The sequence below is a fragment of the Triticum aestivum genome, chromosome 6B (genome assembly GCF_018294505.1).
Source record: "Triticum aestivum cultivar Chinese Spring chromosome 6B, IWGSC CS RefSeq v2.1, whole genome shotgun sequence".
NCBI classification, from domain to species: Eukaryota; Viridiplantae; Streptophyta; class Magnoliopsida; order Poales; family Poaceae; genus Triticum; species Triticum aestivum.
Window position 1 is genome coordinate 422,991,520 of NC_057810.1, and position 14,311 is coordinate 423,005,830.

Consider the following 14,311-nt stretch of genomic DNA (forward strand, 5'->3'; position numbering starts at 1 on the left):
GTCGTCGCCGTTAACACGGCGTTTATTTTTGCTTTGACGCGACCTGCCATTGTGGTCCTTGGTATCCGGACTACCAGAATTTTTACTGAGGTTGTTGCTGCGAGCTAGCCAGCTATCCTCTCCCGCACAGAAGCGGGTCATTAGTGATGTGAGGGCTGCCATGTATTTTGGCTTTTCCTATCCTAGGTGCCGGGCTAGCCATTCATCACGGATGTTATGTTTGAAGGCTGCGAGGGCCTCTGCATCCGGACAGTCGACGATTTGATTTTTCTTTGTTAGGAACTGTGTCCAGAACTGTCTGGCCGATTCATCTGGCTGCTGAATTATGTGGCTGAGGTCATCGGCGTCTGGTGGTCGCACATATGTGCCCTGGAAGTTGTCGAGGAATGCGGCTTCCAGGTCTTCCCAACACCCAATTGACTCTGCGGGCAAGCTGTTAAGCCAATGCCGAGCTGGTCCTTTAAGCTTGAGTGGGAGATACTTGATGGCGTGGAGATTGTCACCGCGTGCCATGTGGATGTGAAGGAGATAATCTTTGATCCAAACTGCGGGGTCTGTTGTGCCATCGTAGGATTCAATGTTTACGGGTTTAAACCCTTCAGGGATTTGATGATCCATTACTTCGTCAGTGAAGCATAGCGGGTGTGCGGCACCTTTGTATTGAGCAATATCACGGCGTAGCTCAAGGGAGCGTTGTCTGTTGTGTTCGGCCCGGCCGGAGTTGTTGTAGCGGGCACGACGGTATTCGTCGTGAGTCGTGGGGCGCCCACGTGATCCATAGATGGATCTGGATTGCCTTGCTTTGTCCTCCAATATATCTCGCAAGTCCGACGCATTACCTCTTGGCTTCGCGCTTTTGGAGCGATGCCGGGGTACTGTCTTAGTGGAGGGCCTGGATGCCTCTCTGTCGCGACCACGAGGTGGTCGGTCGACCGTATTATGCGCTAGTGATGAAGGTATGTATGCTTCCTCCTCTAATCGAGGGAGCAACTTGCGTTTTGGGTAGCTCTTGGAGGGGCGTTCGAGTTCATACTCTTCGACCGCGAGGACCTCGGTCCATCTGTCGGCCAGCAGATCTTGATCAGCTTGAAGCTGCTGCTGCTTTTTCTTTTGGCTATTAGCCGTGGTGATAAGCCTGCGTTTGAAATGCTCTTGTTCGACGGGATCCTCGGGCACGACGAATTCGTCGTCGTTGAGGCTTGCCTCGTCTCCGGAGGGAGGTATGTAATTATCATCCTCGACCTCTTCGTCTGTCGCTCTCTCGTGAGGGCTTGCTTCTGCGTCCTCCTGCGCTGAATCTTGCTGGAGGGGTCTGTCTTCGGCACTTTCTGGGGTGTTATTATCTCCTGTGTCGGAATCTCCATTCTTGCTGTGGCGGGATTTAGAGCGGCGCCGCTGACGCTGGCGCTTGGGCTGTTTCTTTAAGGAATCTGCCTCCACTGCTTCTTCGCCGTCCCCATCCTTTGGGGTGTCCACCATGTATATGTCATATGACGAGGTGGTCTTCTAGTGCCCTGTGGGCGCTGGTTCTTGTTCGTCTCCGGCATCGTCGTCCATACCGTCGATGTCTTCGGAGTTGTAGTCTAGCATGTCGGTTAGATCGTCGACAGTGGCTACAAAGTGGGTGGTGGGTGGGCTTTGAATTTCTTCGTCATCCGCATCCCAACCATCCTGGCCATAATCCGGCCAGGGCTCTCCAGATAACGAGAGATGCTTTAGCGAAATCAAAACCAGCGGATCTCGGGTAGGGGGTCCCGAACTGTGCGTCTAGGCGGATGGTAACAGGAGACGAGGGACACGATGTTTTACCCAGGTTCGGGCCCTCTTGATGGAGGTAAAACCCTACGTCCTGCTTGATTAATATTGATGATGTATTACAAGAGTGGATCTACCACGAGATCAAGGAGGCTAAAACCCTAGAAGCTAGCCTATGGTATGATTGTTGTAATGGATGTTGTGTCCTACGAACTAAAGCCCTCCGATTTATATAGACACTGGGGAGGGCTAGGGTTACACAGAGTCGGTTACAATGGTAGGAGATCTACATATCCGTATCGCCAAGCTTGCCTTCCACGCCAAGGAAAGTCCCATCCGGACACGGGACGAAGTCTTCAATCTTGTATCTTCATAGTCTTGGAGTCCGGCGGACGATGATAGTCCGGCTGTCCAGACACCCCCTAGTCCAGGACTCCCTCAGTAGCCCCTGAACCTGGCTTCAATGACGATGATTCCGGCGCGCATAATGTTCGGCATTGCAAGGCGGGTTCCTCCTCCGAATAATCCATGGAAGATTGTGAACACCTGGATAGTGTCCGGCTCTGCAAAATAAATTCCACATTCCACCGTAGAGGGAATAATATATGCACAAGTTCAATCTGCTGACGTACTTTGTGGCATGACATCACACCACTACCAAGCTTTTACTTGCATCGTTTTCTTATCATACCGCCTCAGCGCGTTTAGCGAAGCGGTTTCCTTGGCACGTCTTGTCGAAGCAGAGATCGTGTTCCCCTTATTCCGGGATCCTCATCAATACGGACGTGGGTAACCCAACCGCGCCATTGATGGTGGCACTTGGGGGACAAGCGAGTTTTACTAGGCCGGTGGGGACGCATAGTCTTCGTCCGCCTATATATAAGGGGATAAGGATCCACCTTTTCACCTACGCCTTCTTCCTCCTTTGCTTATCCATCTCCGTAAACTCGAGCTCCAGCGCCCAAGTTCACGCATCTCGTCTCGACCTTCTCCGACCATGTCCGGAGCGGGAGCCAAGTGGATGACCTCCTCCGTTACGGAGGGGCACATCGAAAAACTGCGCAGCACCGGATATCTATCCGGCGACATCGCACACCGGCTGCCCGACGAGGGGCAGCTCATCCCCACTCCCAGGCCCCATGAGAGGGTCGTATTCCTTCCCCACTTCCTCCGCGGACTGGGCTTCCCATTGCATCCCTTTGTCCGGGGGCTCATGTACTACTACGGCCTGGATTTCCACGATCTGGCGCCAAACTTCATCCTCAACATCTCAGCGTTTATCATCGTGTGCGAGGCCTTCCTCTGCATCCAGCCCCACTTCGGCTTGTGGCTCAAGACCTTCAATGTCAAGCCGAAGGTAGTGAAGGGGACTCAAGCGGAGTGCGGAGGCGCCATGTTGGGCAAGATGCCCAACGTCCTTTGGTTCGAAGGGGCCTTTGTGGAGTCCGTCAAGGGGTGGCAATCGGGTGGTTCTATATCACCGAGCCGCGCGACCCTACGTGGGAGGCAGCCCCCGAGTTCAGATCTGGTATCCCCGTGCAGCTCACCTCCTGGAAAGAGAAGGGCTTGCTATGGGATAGTTCGGAGGAGCTGACAGGACTCCAAGCCTGTATCCAGAAGCTGGTGAACAAGAAGCTCAGGCTTGTTAATGTGATCCAAGTCATGCTCGTCCGCCGGATTCTCCCATGCCAAGAACGGGCATTCAACCTGTGGGAGTTCGATCCGGCACAGCACCAGGCGTTGAGCGGGCTCTTCGACACGATGTACAAAGGCGCCTGGAGGGTGCTGTTCAAGGGCGCCGAAGCTCCCGCATCCGCGACTGAAGATCGCGGATTTCGCTCGCAGCGCCAAGCTGACGAGGTAAGTGATTCTACCCCTTTACGGGACACTTGCTTTTCATAGTTTGACTCTATGCGGGTTTTAATTCCCCCCTTTTCCTTTGACAGGACTGGATGAGGAAGGCGGAGCAGATTATCTGTCCGACTCCTATGCCAGAAAACCCAGTGGATGCCCGCCTAGCGGGGCTGCTGGTTCCGGCACCGCACGTGGTGCCGGAGAAGAAGGCCAAGAAGGCGGCCACGGGTACTTGAAAGAGTTCCCGTTTTCAGGTGTCCGACGACTCCGAGGCGGCTCCTCCCCTGAGGACGAGGAGGAGGAAGAAGACTCTCTCCCAGAGGAGGGAGAGAGGAAGAGGAAGGCTCCCCCAATAGGGGAGGCTGAAGGGTCCAAGAGGGGAAGAACTATTCCCCCGAACAGCTCTGCCAACACCAACATTGGCGGCGAAGAGTGGCCTTCAAGGGCCAGGCCTCCGGCGAGATCGTAAGTATCCGGATTCCTGAATGATTTATAATTTCTTTTCATGTCATATAGCGTCTTTCTAATGCCGCACACTGCCTGCAGTCTGGCCGATGATGATCTCCCTGCTTCGTCGAGCGGGTCGTTGGCTCCGTCGGATGTGGATTCCATCCCGACTGCCTCCACCCCTCGCGCCGCTGAGGACGCCGAGGTGGGATCCCAGGAAAGGACCCATCAGGAGGAGGCTCCGGAGGCGCCGCAAGGCAGCCTCCCGGACATTGCGCCGGACTCCACACCGGAACCCGCAGTGGTTCCGGAGTCCGGCAGGCGGCCCCTTCGCAAGAAGGGCAAGACCGTGACGCCGGCGGCCTCCGTCCAACCGGAGGCGCCGGACAACTTGCTGGAGGCGCTAAAAGGCGCTTCCATCGAGGAAGAACACCACACTATCATGAGTGCGGTGATTCAGAAGGTTCAGCTCGCCAAGAGCAGGCTGACCGAAGCCTGCAGTAGCCTTCTAATAGGCTTTGAGGTAAAAAGTTAAAAATATATAATGTAATACCGCATAGACAGTAGCCCCTGATGCTCGGTTCGGTGTTCGGAAAGAAAAGCCGGACTGAGGATCTAAAAAGATATACGCAGGGTTGCTAAAAAGTATGTCAATATGGTTTGCAGGCTGCGCTGCTGACCTCTGCCGCACTGACTACGGAGGTCGGTGCATTGAAGCAGGATCTCGAGCGGTCCGAGCAAGAGCTCGGCCGTGCTAAAAGGCAGCTCGAGGACAAAGAAGGTGAGTAACACCGCTTTGAATAGTTACCTTACAGAAAAGGATTTAGGTTGCCAAGAATAACAAGGATAACATGGGTACTGCAGAGGCCACGAACGAGGTGGCGACCTTGAAGGAGGCTGTGTCTGCCGTCGAACACAATGCGGCCGCGGAACTGGCAGAGCGAGAGAAGCAGGAGGCGCGGGTGGCGGAGGTGCGGCAAGAGCTCTAGGCTCTCATGGAGAAGCATGAGAGTTTGGAGCGCGACTCTAAGACTCGAGAGTCCGAGCTCGCCTCGGCTCTCGAAAGTGCCAAGTCTGCCAAGGCCGAGGCCCGTAAGGCCCTTCAGGAGGTTGAGGATGTGAAGAAAATAGCGGCGGGTAAGGCATTTTTCATGCAAAGCAAGCATGTTAATGTGGACTACTTGACACTTACCCGAATTCGGAGCTATCCAGGGGCGTTTGTAGATCTGCCTCGCAGTGTATCCGATGCCGCCGCATTCTATCGTGGCGAGGAGGGAAGCTCAACGGAGAAGGTCTTCTGGTCTCAGTACGCTGAGGCCGGCCATCTGGTGCCCCCTAGCGACCAGCTGAAGCAGTTGGTCGAACTCCACAAGGTAGCTGAGGAGGCCTAGTGATGACTATGTATGACATGCCAACATTAGATAGCCTAATGCACCGTGTTAAATCTCCAAGGGCGCGACCGCGCGAGCGACGCGACGGTCGTGGTAGGCGCGACCATGATACGGGCTGCTGGCAGCCCTTGGATCTGAGATCAAACGATCGCATGCTAAGTTGCTAAAAATTTGCAGAATAACCCTCCAGGATAGGATATTCACCCATAGGTCTAGAATCACGCCATGCAACCGTTCGAGCTCAGATCCAAGGGCTCTCGGAAGCCCGTATCATGGGAGAATGGAAAGCCACTACCCTGTCATTCGCACGCTGGCAGTTCGCTCCTACTTGTCCCCGCACGTCCTTTAATACTACGACGGTTCGCTCCTAGTCGTCCCGTCCATTCACATTATGGCAGTTCCACTAATCCTAACCCTCCTCCCAAATCCATGGCATCCCAAATCTCCTCGATCGGCGATGATACAAGGTTAGAACCATCACCGGCGATGAGTTCGACGTCATCTACACCCGTTCTTCCGCAACGGTGAAAGGATGCCTTTCTCGCTTCAGACGCATGTTCGAAGACTCAGATGATGAGTGGGTCGCTGGGCTAGATGTTGAGTACACCACAGTCGTGGGAAGAGAGAAGGATCTAAAGGACAAAGAGAGGAAGAAGCCCGCTGTGATCCAGGTTTGCGTGCATGACTTATGCTTGGTCTACCACATATTCCATGCCGACGTTGAGTGCCAGGATTTTAAGGACTTCCTCAAGAGCAACCTAGTCAAATTCGTTACTGTAGACTTTGGTAACGACAAAGAAGTCCTGTGTCGGATAGGCCTCATTGTAGGCAACACCTTCGACCTCCAAACGAATCGGCTGGTGTCCTCTCGTCAGCCTTCAATGCTGACCCTGGCAGGAGCCATGGTTCATACTTCGTACGGTAAACTGGAGAAACCTCCATACACGTTTCATCGTCATGCATGGTAGCGGAATATACTAGATATAGACCACATCCACTATGCTGTAACGGACGGCTACCTTTGTTTCAATATCTACAAGGGTTGGATGAAGAGCAACAGCCAAGTTGGCGGTTGAAGCAAAGAAGTATCAGCCAAGAGGAAGAGGGACAAGGACGAAGTCGAGGACGTGGATGAGGACTCCGAGTAAGGTGGCAGTGTCGTTGCTCATGGTGGTTCTAATGCAGTGCCTACCGGAATAGTTGCTAAGTTTAATTTCAGGTGTGCTTAGTTTAATTTGAGGGGTGTGTTGTGCTGAGCCCCCAGCAGAACTATGTTATGTTTCTTCTTGTTACTTTAACTCTTCAGTACGTACATACTAGTATTTCTTACATTTCATCTTTTAGTTGGTATAGTACTACCACTCGTTTCTTCACATTATATACGTACAATATATATGGCCAACATCATATAGCCAGCAGTTTAGTTGTCAAAGAATTTCAGGGTGCTTAGTTTTGTCAAAAAACTCCAGGGTGCTCAGTTTTATTTGAGGCGTGGGTTGTGCGGGACACCATTATTGTGACTAGCCTTTTTAATAGTACTATATGCATAATTTGGCGACGAGCGCTCTCTATATGTACCACCTTTTTTTTTAATTTCAAGTTTTGCTCCATGGCGCAATCCATTGATACTACTGTTGTACAAAAGTATACATTTTTTAAAAGGCTAGAGGGCAGGGCAGTCTAGCTTGGTCAGTTTAGGCGAGGGCCTTTGTGATTTGACGGCTCATTACTGCTGGAAGGCGGGGCCTTGTGATTAGACTGCTCGTATAAATGCGCCGACGACCTGATCGAGGAGGAGCAAAGAACCGTGCGGTATACTCAAGTTTTCCACTGGAGTAGTACTGCGACGGAGGAGCACGAAACATGGCAGCCCAGTGCCATATGGTGATAAAAAATGATCTAATTGCTAGTCATCTCATTGTTAGCATTGTTCTATTCATTCCCTCAAAAAAACCATTGTTCTATTCATGCCTCGCAGAGAACGTGACACGTGCGGCGAAACACCCGAAGCAAAATATGAAACACAGCAGCAAAAGAAGAAGGAAGATTATCACCCCAAATGATCTAATTCGCCGCGGAGTCGTAACTGCTTCTTCATCGCCTCCATGACCTCCATCTCCTTGCACGTCTCCTCCGCCATCTTCTTCATTCTGTCCATGATGCAGGATTTCTCGATGTGAGCCTTCATCATCCATTCCACGACCGCATTACGTACCTTGACAGCAGCTGGGTGCTCGATGTGGAGCTTCGCCAACTCCTCTTTCTGTTCCATGACGAGGGCCTGTAGCATCTTAATCGAGGAGCTACTATTCTCATGCAGCTTCTTCCAGCCGGCGTTCTTCTCCTTCAACAGGTCGATCTCGTGGTAGAGCTTCGCCTTGTCCTCTTGAAGTCGCAGGATTTCGCTGGTCGCCTTCTTCTCCGAGGCAATGCTCTTCTATAGCAGCATCACCAAGCCAGCGGTCAACTCCCTGTGCTGATTGAGCTCAGCGGGCATGTCGTCGAGGCTCTCCTTCAGCAACTCCATCAAGCCTTGGATGAACTCCTTCTGCTTATTGAGGTGCTTATTGAGCTGATCGGGCATGCCGTCGAGGGATAACGACTCCAGCTCCGCCGGCTCGGCATGTTCGCCTCCGCGGCTAGGGTGCTCCTCGGAGCCATCGCGTGCCCGTGAGAGATCTTTCGAGGTCTCTGCGTGGCGGCGAGCCCTCTCTTTTTTTCCGTATCCTTGGTTGCCGCTCCCTTGTTACGAGTAGTTCTCGACCTAGAGCTCGGCTCATTGGCCATGGCAACGACGGACGAAGAAGAAGCACTTATGAGGAGGAAAGGTAGAGTAATTTTCGGTTAGGTAGTTCCCCTTTTTATAACCTAAGTACTAGCACTAGTACTAATACCTGCATAGTGGGAACACGTTCAGGTTTGGTACGTACTAGTAGGTGTGAGCTGGCTTTCGAATGTGATGGGAACAAGGTAAAGATTAATTAATGGTTTTGGTTTCGAGGCCCGAAACGGCTCCCGATGAGTTTAGCGGAACATAAATTTCAAGTACTACACTGCTCAAATGCGTAAATATTATGTTACTGCCAAAAATTGGCACAAAATACGAAGGAGACCAATGGAAGTACTACTAGCAACCCACGATTTAACTACTCGCATGCGCGCAGTAGAGTAATAATTCCTTTCTTCCGCCCCCACGTCCACTCAATTTGCATGCGCTGTATTAATTGACCATTAATGAAGTGAACGACTTTACACGCATCAAATTATCACATGGGCTGGATCTTGGTACAAAATTGCGTCCGCCCGTGTACCCCCGTGTGCGTGCGAGGGAATGAGTGTGTGTGTGGCGTGCGTGCACATCTTCGCTTCGTGCATGTACCGCCAGTATGGCTCAGGGAGGACGAGTACATTCTTCTAGAACCAGCAGCGCATCACTGTAATTAATCCATGCAAGGATGTCGCGACAATGCCTCCACATGTGCCACGTGGCTTCATGAACTATAAGAGAGACACTGTGTAGCATGCCATTGGTATTCTAATTTACGTGTTTTGCACATACTCGAAGTACTAGTAAGGTACACGTGCATTGCACGCATCAGATTTTGCAACGAAATTATGAATAAATACCACACTATAGCATGTAAGCTCTGAGTCATATATGCCTGATGTAGCCCTTCGTTTAATTCTTATAGTTCATCTCATTCAAAATCAATTAGAGGGTGCTTGGATACGTTTTAGTCCCATGACTAAAAGTAGTGAGACTAAAACATGCTAGCCTCATCCATGCTTGGATCCAAATACTAAGGAGACTAAAATCAAGTTAATGAGCATTTATTATCCTCTAAACCCTCCAATCCAGAACTCGCCCGTGTTAAAGGAGAGGAGTTAAATGAGGAGAGAGAGGACTAATCCACATTTTAGTAGGGGTACCCCTGACTAAAATTTTTTAGTCTTAAGACTAGCTTTAGCCCATCTTTAGTCAGGGGTGCTTGGAATTTTAGTCTCTTAAAGAGACTATTTTTAGTCAGACTAAAATAAGTCCCTTGGATCCAAACACCCTCTTAGTTTTTATAAAAAAGCTAAGAACGCGGGAATAGGAAAAACATGGGATTATAGTGGAATGTCGTCTTGAATCCTACAGGATTGTACGAGTTTTCGATTGTGCATGGAAAAAACGCAAAATTCTTTCAAAGAGGTATGAGTGGATGGGATGTTTCCTATGAAATCTAGTGCAAATGAATCATATGGAAAAATTCCTATGGTTTACAATCCTACGAATCAAACAACCAAGATAGGAAAAATTCCTAATGATTAGAATCCTCCAAAATTCCTTTGAGAATCCTTTGAATCAAAGAAGCCCTTAATCTATTTTATGATTCATGGAATTGTGCATTGTAAAGCATAAAGTAAAAACAAATAATGGCAATTCAACTAGAAAAAAAGTTTGAGCAGTTATGATACGGAAGATTCTAGAACAAAAGAGAACCACTATTGTTTTGAGGTTTGTGCATTATGCTTAAGTTCAACCATGGAGTCTGCTAGATTGTACATGTGGAAAAATCTGGTGGGGGGCTAGAAGATGGTGCGAGGGGCCGAGTGGAGGGAGACTATAAAGGAATGCACAAGTGCGAGATCAATATTTAGAGAGAGGGAGCGAACACATGCGCTGTTGCACGCAGTGGCGGAGCCATGAAAAATAAATGAGCTAGGGGCCAAGCATTGCTAATCCTTTACGAGGAGGGTCAATTCATGAAATTAAACCTTTTTAGTAGCAAATGATCACATTCATATTAGCCTCGATATATAGTTATGTTAGGGGGGCAGGGCCCTTACTGCCCCCTGTCTTCGCCATTGTGCACGCGTCTGAGAGATGAAGCGGAAGGCATGGATGATGAGAGGGGGACGTTGGATATATAATCAATGTGGCTGTATTAGCTATATATGTTAATCCTATATAGAGAGGTATAGATTGATCGATGTGGACGTGGGAAAGAGGGTGAGACCTCACTGGATATATCGATTGATTGGTTTGTGTGGAAAACTATGAAAGACCTAGCTATATACACACATACATAGAGGAACATCGATCATTGCGCATGCACGCGTGAGAGATAAAGAATGCCCGATATGATGGAGAGGGGGATGTGTGTGGGTGCGTGCCTTCATGGGAGACTGACTTGAAGAAAAATATTGCATGCGTGTGATGGATAATGCCGACTGGTAGTGTGTGTGCATGCATGCACGAGAGAAAGTTGGTGGTACAATTATAAAGAGAAGACTACTGTGTGGGTGTAAAAGAATAGGTGAGGTCATATTCAATGTAAAGTTGAATTCAAATATTTGAATAAGAGATCCTGATGTTTGAAACCCATGCATGCATGAATATAACGGAGATCTTCATGGTGTGGTTTGGAAACGAGCATGTTGTAATGTATACACATTGAACAAGGTCAGACTGATTTGAATTTGAGATACCGATGGCAGACATCATTTGGCCACATCGCATCCGGGCATGGACACACTATTCTAATTGGAGATGATGGGAGGCTTTCACATCACATATCTATATCTATACCCCTATATATATTATATTTTATATATTTTTATATTGTGTGCGGGTAACTTTCACTTTGAAAGATGGTCGTTGGATGAGGCAAATCCGATGGTCCAAATATGGCAAATTTGAGCACTATTGGCCGTTGGATATCATCTAGATTCCACCAGATTTTGTCACATGTATAATCTAGAAGACTCCATGGTTGAACTTAAGCATAATGCACAAACATCAAAACACAAGCACTTCTTATTTGTTCTAGAATCTTCCGTATCAGAATGGACCAAATGTTTTTCTACATGATTTGCCATTATTTGTTTTTACTTTATGTCTTACAACGCACAATTCCATGAATCTTAAAATAGATTAGCTTTCTTATAAAACCTATATGATTTTGAATGAAACGAACTATAAGAATTAAACGAACATCTACATCATGCATATATGACTCAAAGATTGCATGCTATAATGTGGTATTTATTCATAATTTGGTTGCCAAATCTCATGCGTGCAATGCACGTGTACCTTACTCTAGTCTAAATGGTGTTTGTGTGTGTTGTGCGTGTTGAGGTGCAAATTGTCTTTTTTTGGTACACGTTAAGCTTGTTCTTCCAAAATTTCAAGCCACGCCTTGTTATGCTGAAAATTGAAGCTAGCGTCTCTGTCTATCGTGCTGCGAAACTCTCGCCTCTTCAACCCGCGGCTTGTTAGCCCGAAATATTGAAGATATATCTTTGTCTCGTTGTGCTCCGACAACTCCCTCCATCTCAACCCGTGCCTTGCTACTCCAAAATTACAACGCGCGTGAAAACTCCCACCTCCTGTAAAATCCCGACACATGAAATGCCTGTGGTACCCCTGAACCAAAAGAACCGCCTCAAATCGGTGGGGGTACTTTCGTAACTTACCCCACATTTTGGACAAGCGCGTCTCTAAGCCATGGTTCCCCACGGCCATCCCATCCGCCCACCCATTCGTACACCGAGGCTGCGAAAACCTGCGGCGAAACCCCACACCCTGCTCCATCCGCCACCCAGCCGAAGCCTCTTCCCCGATGATGTCGTCCACAGCAACACCTCGACGTCCCTCATCCATCGTACCGGATGAGGATCTGTCGTCGATCTCATCGTCCCGCCGATTCAGCCACCCCATCCTCCTCCTCCAAGGAGCTGCCCCGATGTTCCCCTCGTCTTTCGCGCGACCTCCATTCCCGCACCGCCATCTTCGCCTGCACCACTGGAAGAGCATCATCATCACCGTTTCCTCGGATGAAGCTGCGGCCTAATCGGCGCCACCAAAGAGGTTCTATGCTAATCGCCGCATTTTCTTCTTGATTCGATCTCACGGTGCTGCCGGCGCTTGGTCCGGAGCAGACACGACGCGGCTCCATCCACGGCAGCGTCGCCAGCCACTTCCTCCATGGCGTCGCTCCCTTGGCAGCGACGTCCACATCAGTAGGAGCTGCTGCTGCTTTAGCTCTTGCTCGTGCTGCTGCTCTGCTCTTGCTCTCGGTCCCCTGCCTGGTCTGATCTTGCTCTGAAAGTGCGTTATATCGACTAGAGGGGGGTGAATAGGCGATTTTTATGAATTCTTCACTGAGGAATTTTCCGGTGAGGAAATTCCTTAGCGAAGAACTACTAGCAGCGGAATAAGTACTCAGAAGTAAGCATAACAGAATACAAGCATGGTCATCATGATGAAATGAAGACAAGCACAGAGTACAGAAAGCGTAATCACAGGATACACAAGATGAAGACAAACGGACTGAAGAAATTGAACTGAGGAAATTGAGAAAGTCTTCAGTCAAAGTCTTCAAACACAGATATGAACAAACACCCAACACAGTAATGAGAAAATGGAAGGGTTGAGGAAATAGAACCAGTTAGGTTGGTGAAGACAATGATTTGGTAAACCAGTTCCAACTGCTGTCTCAGTTGTACGTCTGGTTGGAGCGGCTGAGTATTTAAACTCGAGGACACACAGTCCCGGGCACCCAGTCGCTGAGCACACAGCTCAGGACACCCAGTCCTCACCGTATTCTCCTTGAACTAAGGCCACACAGACCTCGTCCAATCACTCGTGGTAAGTCTTCAGGCGACTACCAAACCTTCACAGACTTGGTCACTCGGCGCTCCACAATTCCTCTTGGATGCTCTAGACCATGACGCCTAACCGTCTGGAAGAAGCACAGTCTTCAAAGGTAACAAGCGTCGGATCCACACAGGATCAATTTCTTCAGTGATGCTCAATCATTTTGGGTTTGTAGGGGTTTGGTTTTGGGTTTTCCTCACTTGATGATTTTCGCTCAAAGTCCTCGGAGGATGGGTTGCTCTCAAATGACAAGTGTCAAGTTCTCTCGGAGCAGCCAACCAGCTAGTGGTTGTAGGGGGCGGCTATTTATAGCCTAGGGAGCAGCCCGGCATGATAAGACATAAATGGCCTTCAATGATATGACCGTTAGGTGGATAAGATATTTTGGGACAGCTGGCGCGCAGCACAGCAACGGTCAGAAATTTGACTCTCAAATTCCTCAGGGCTATCATGTTCCTCACTGTGTAGGCAATTCGCACTGGCGAGTTCCTAACTCCTCAATCAGAACAAATTCATCAGCGACCAGAAGAACTTCGTCTCTGTCACTGAAGAAAATGACTGAACTGTATGAGATTTCCAAAGGCTTCACTCGAAGGTATTGGTAGGTGTAGGATTTTGAGTTGAGCATCACATGGAAATTTTTCCTTAGTATTTCCTCGACCCCCTTTAACAGTACGGTGTTTCCTATGACTCAAGAAAGAGAAAATGAAACTACGAAAACAAAAGTCTTCACACTTCAGCTTCCTCAAATGAATACCAAGTCTTCAAGGTCACACCAATTTCTTCACTTTCAAAGTCTTCAGAAAGTCTTCAGAATATCAAAGTCTTCAGTCGAAGAACTTCATTTTTAGGGGTTGACTTTCTCTGTAAATATCAAACTCCTCATAGACTTATAGACCTGTGTACACTCACAAACACATTAGTCCCTTAACCTATAAGTCTTCAATACACCAAAATCACTAAGGGGCACTAGATGCACTTACATGCTCTTCCTCGCGCTGCTGCTCTCGCTCTTGCTCTTTCTTGCAGTGCTTCTCTGGTTTGGCTACACTTCAGTCGACTGAATCGACTTTTCGGTCAGTCGATTTTCAAGGGGTGGGCTCACCGGGGTGAAGGAAGAACCAGCCGCAGCGGGGAGGGGGGCTCACCGGAGAGGTACCCCACTATCTGTCTTAGGGTTCAGGATGGGGGCGGTGGTCGCCGGCGGTGGCGGGGCGTT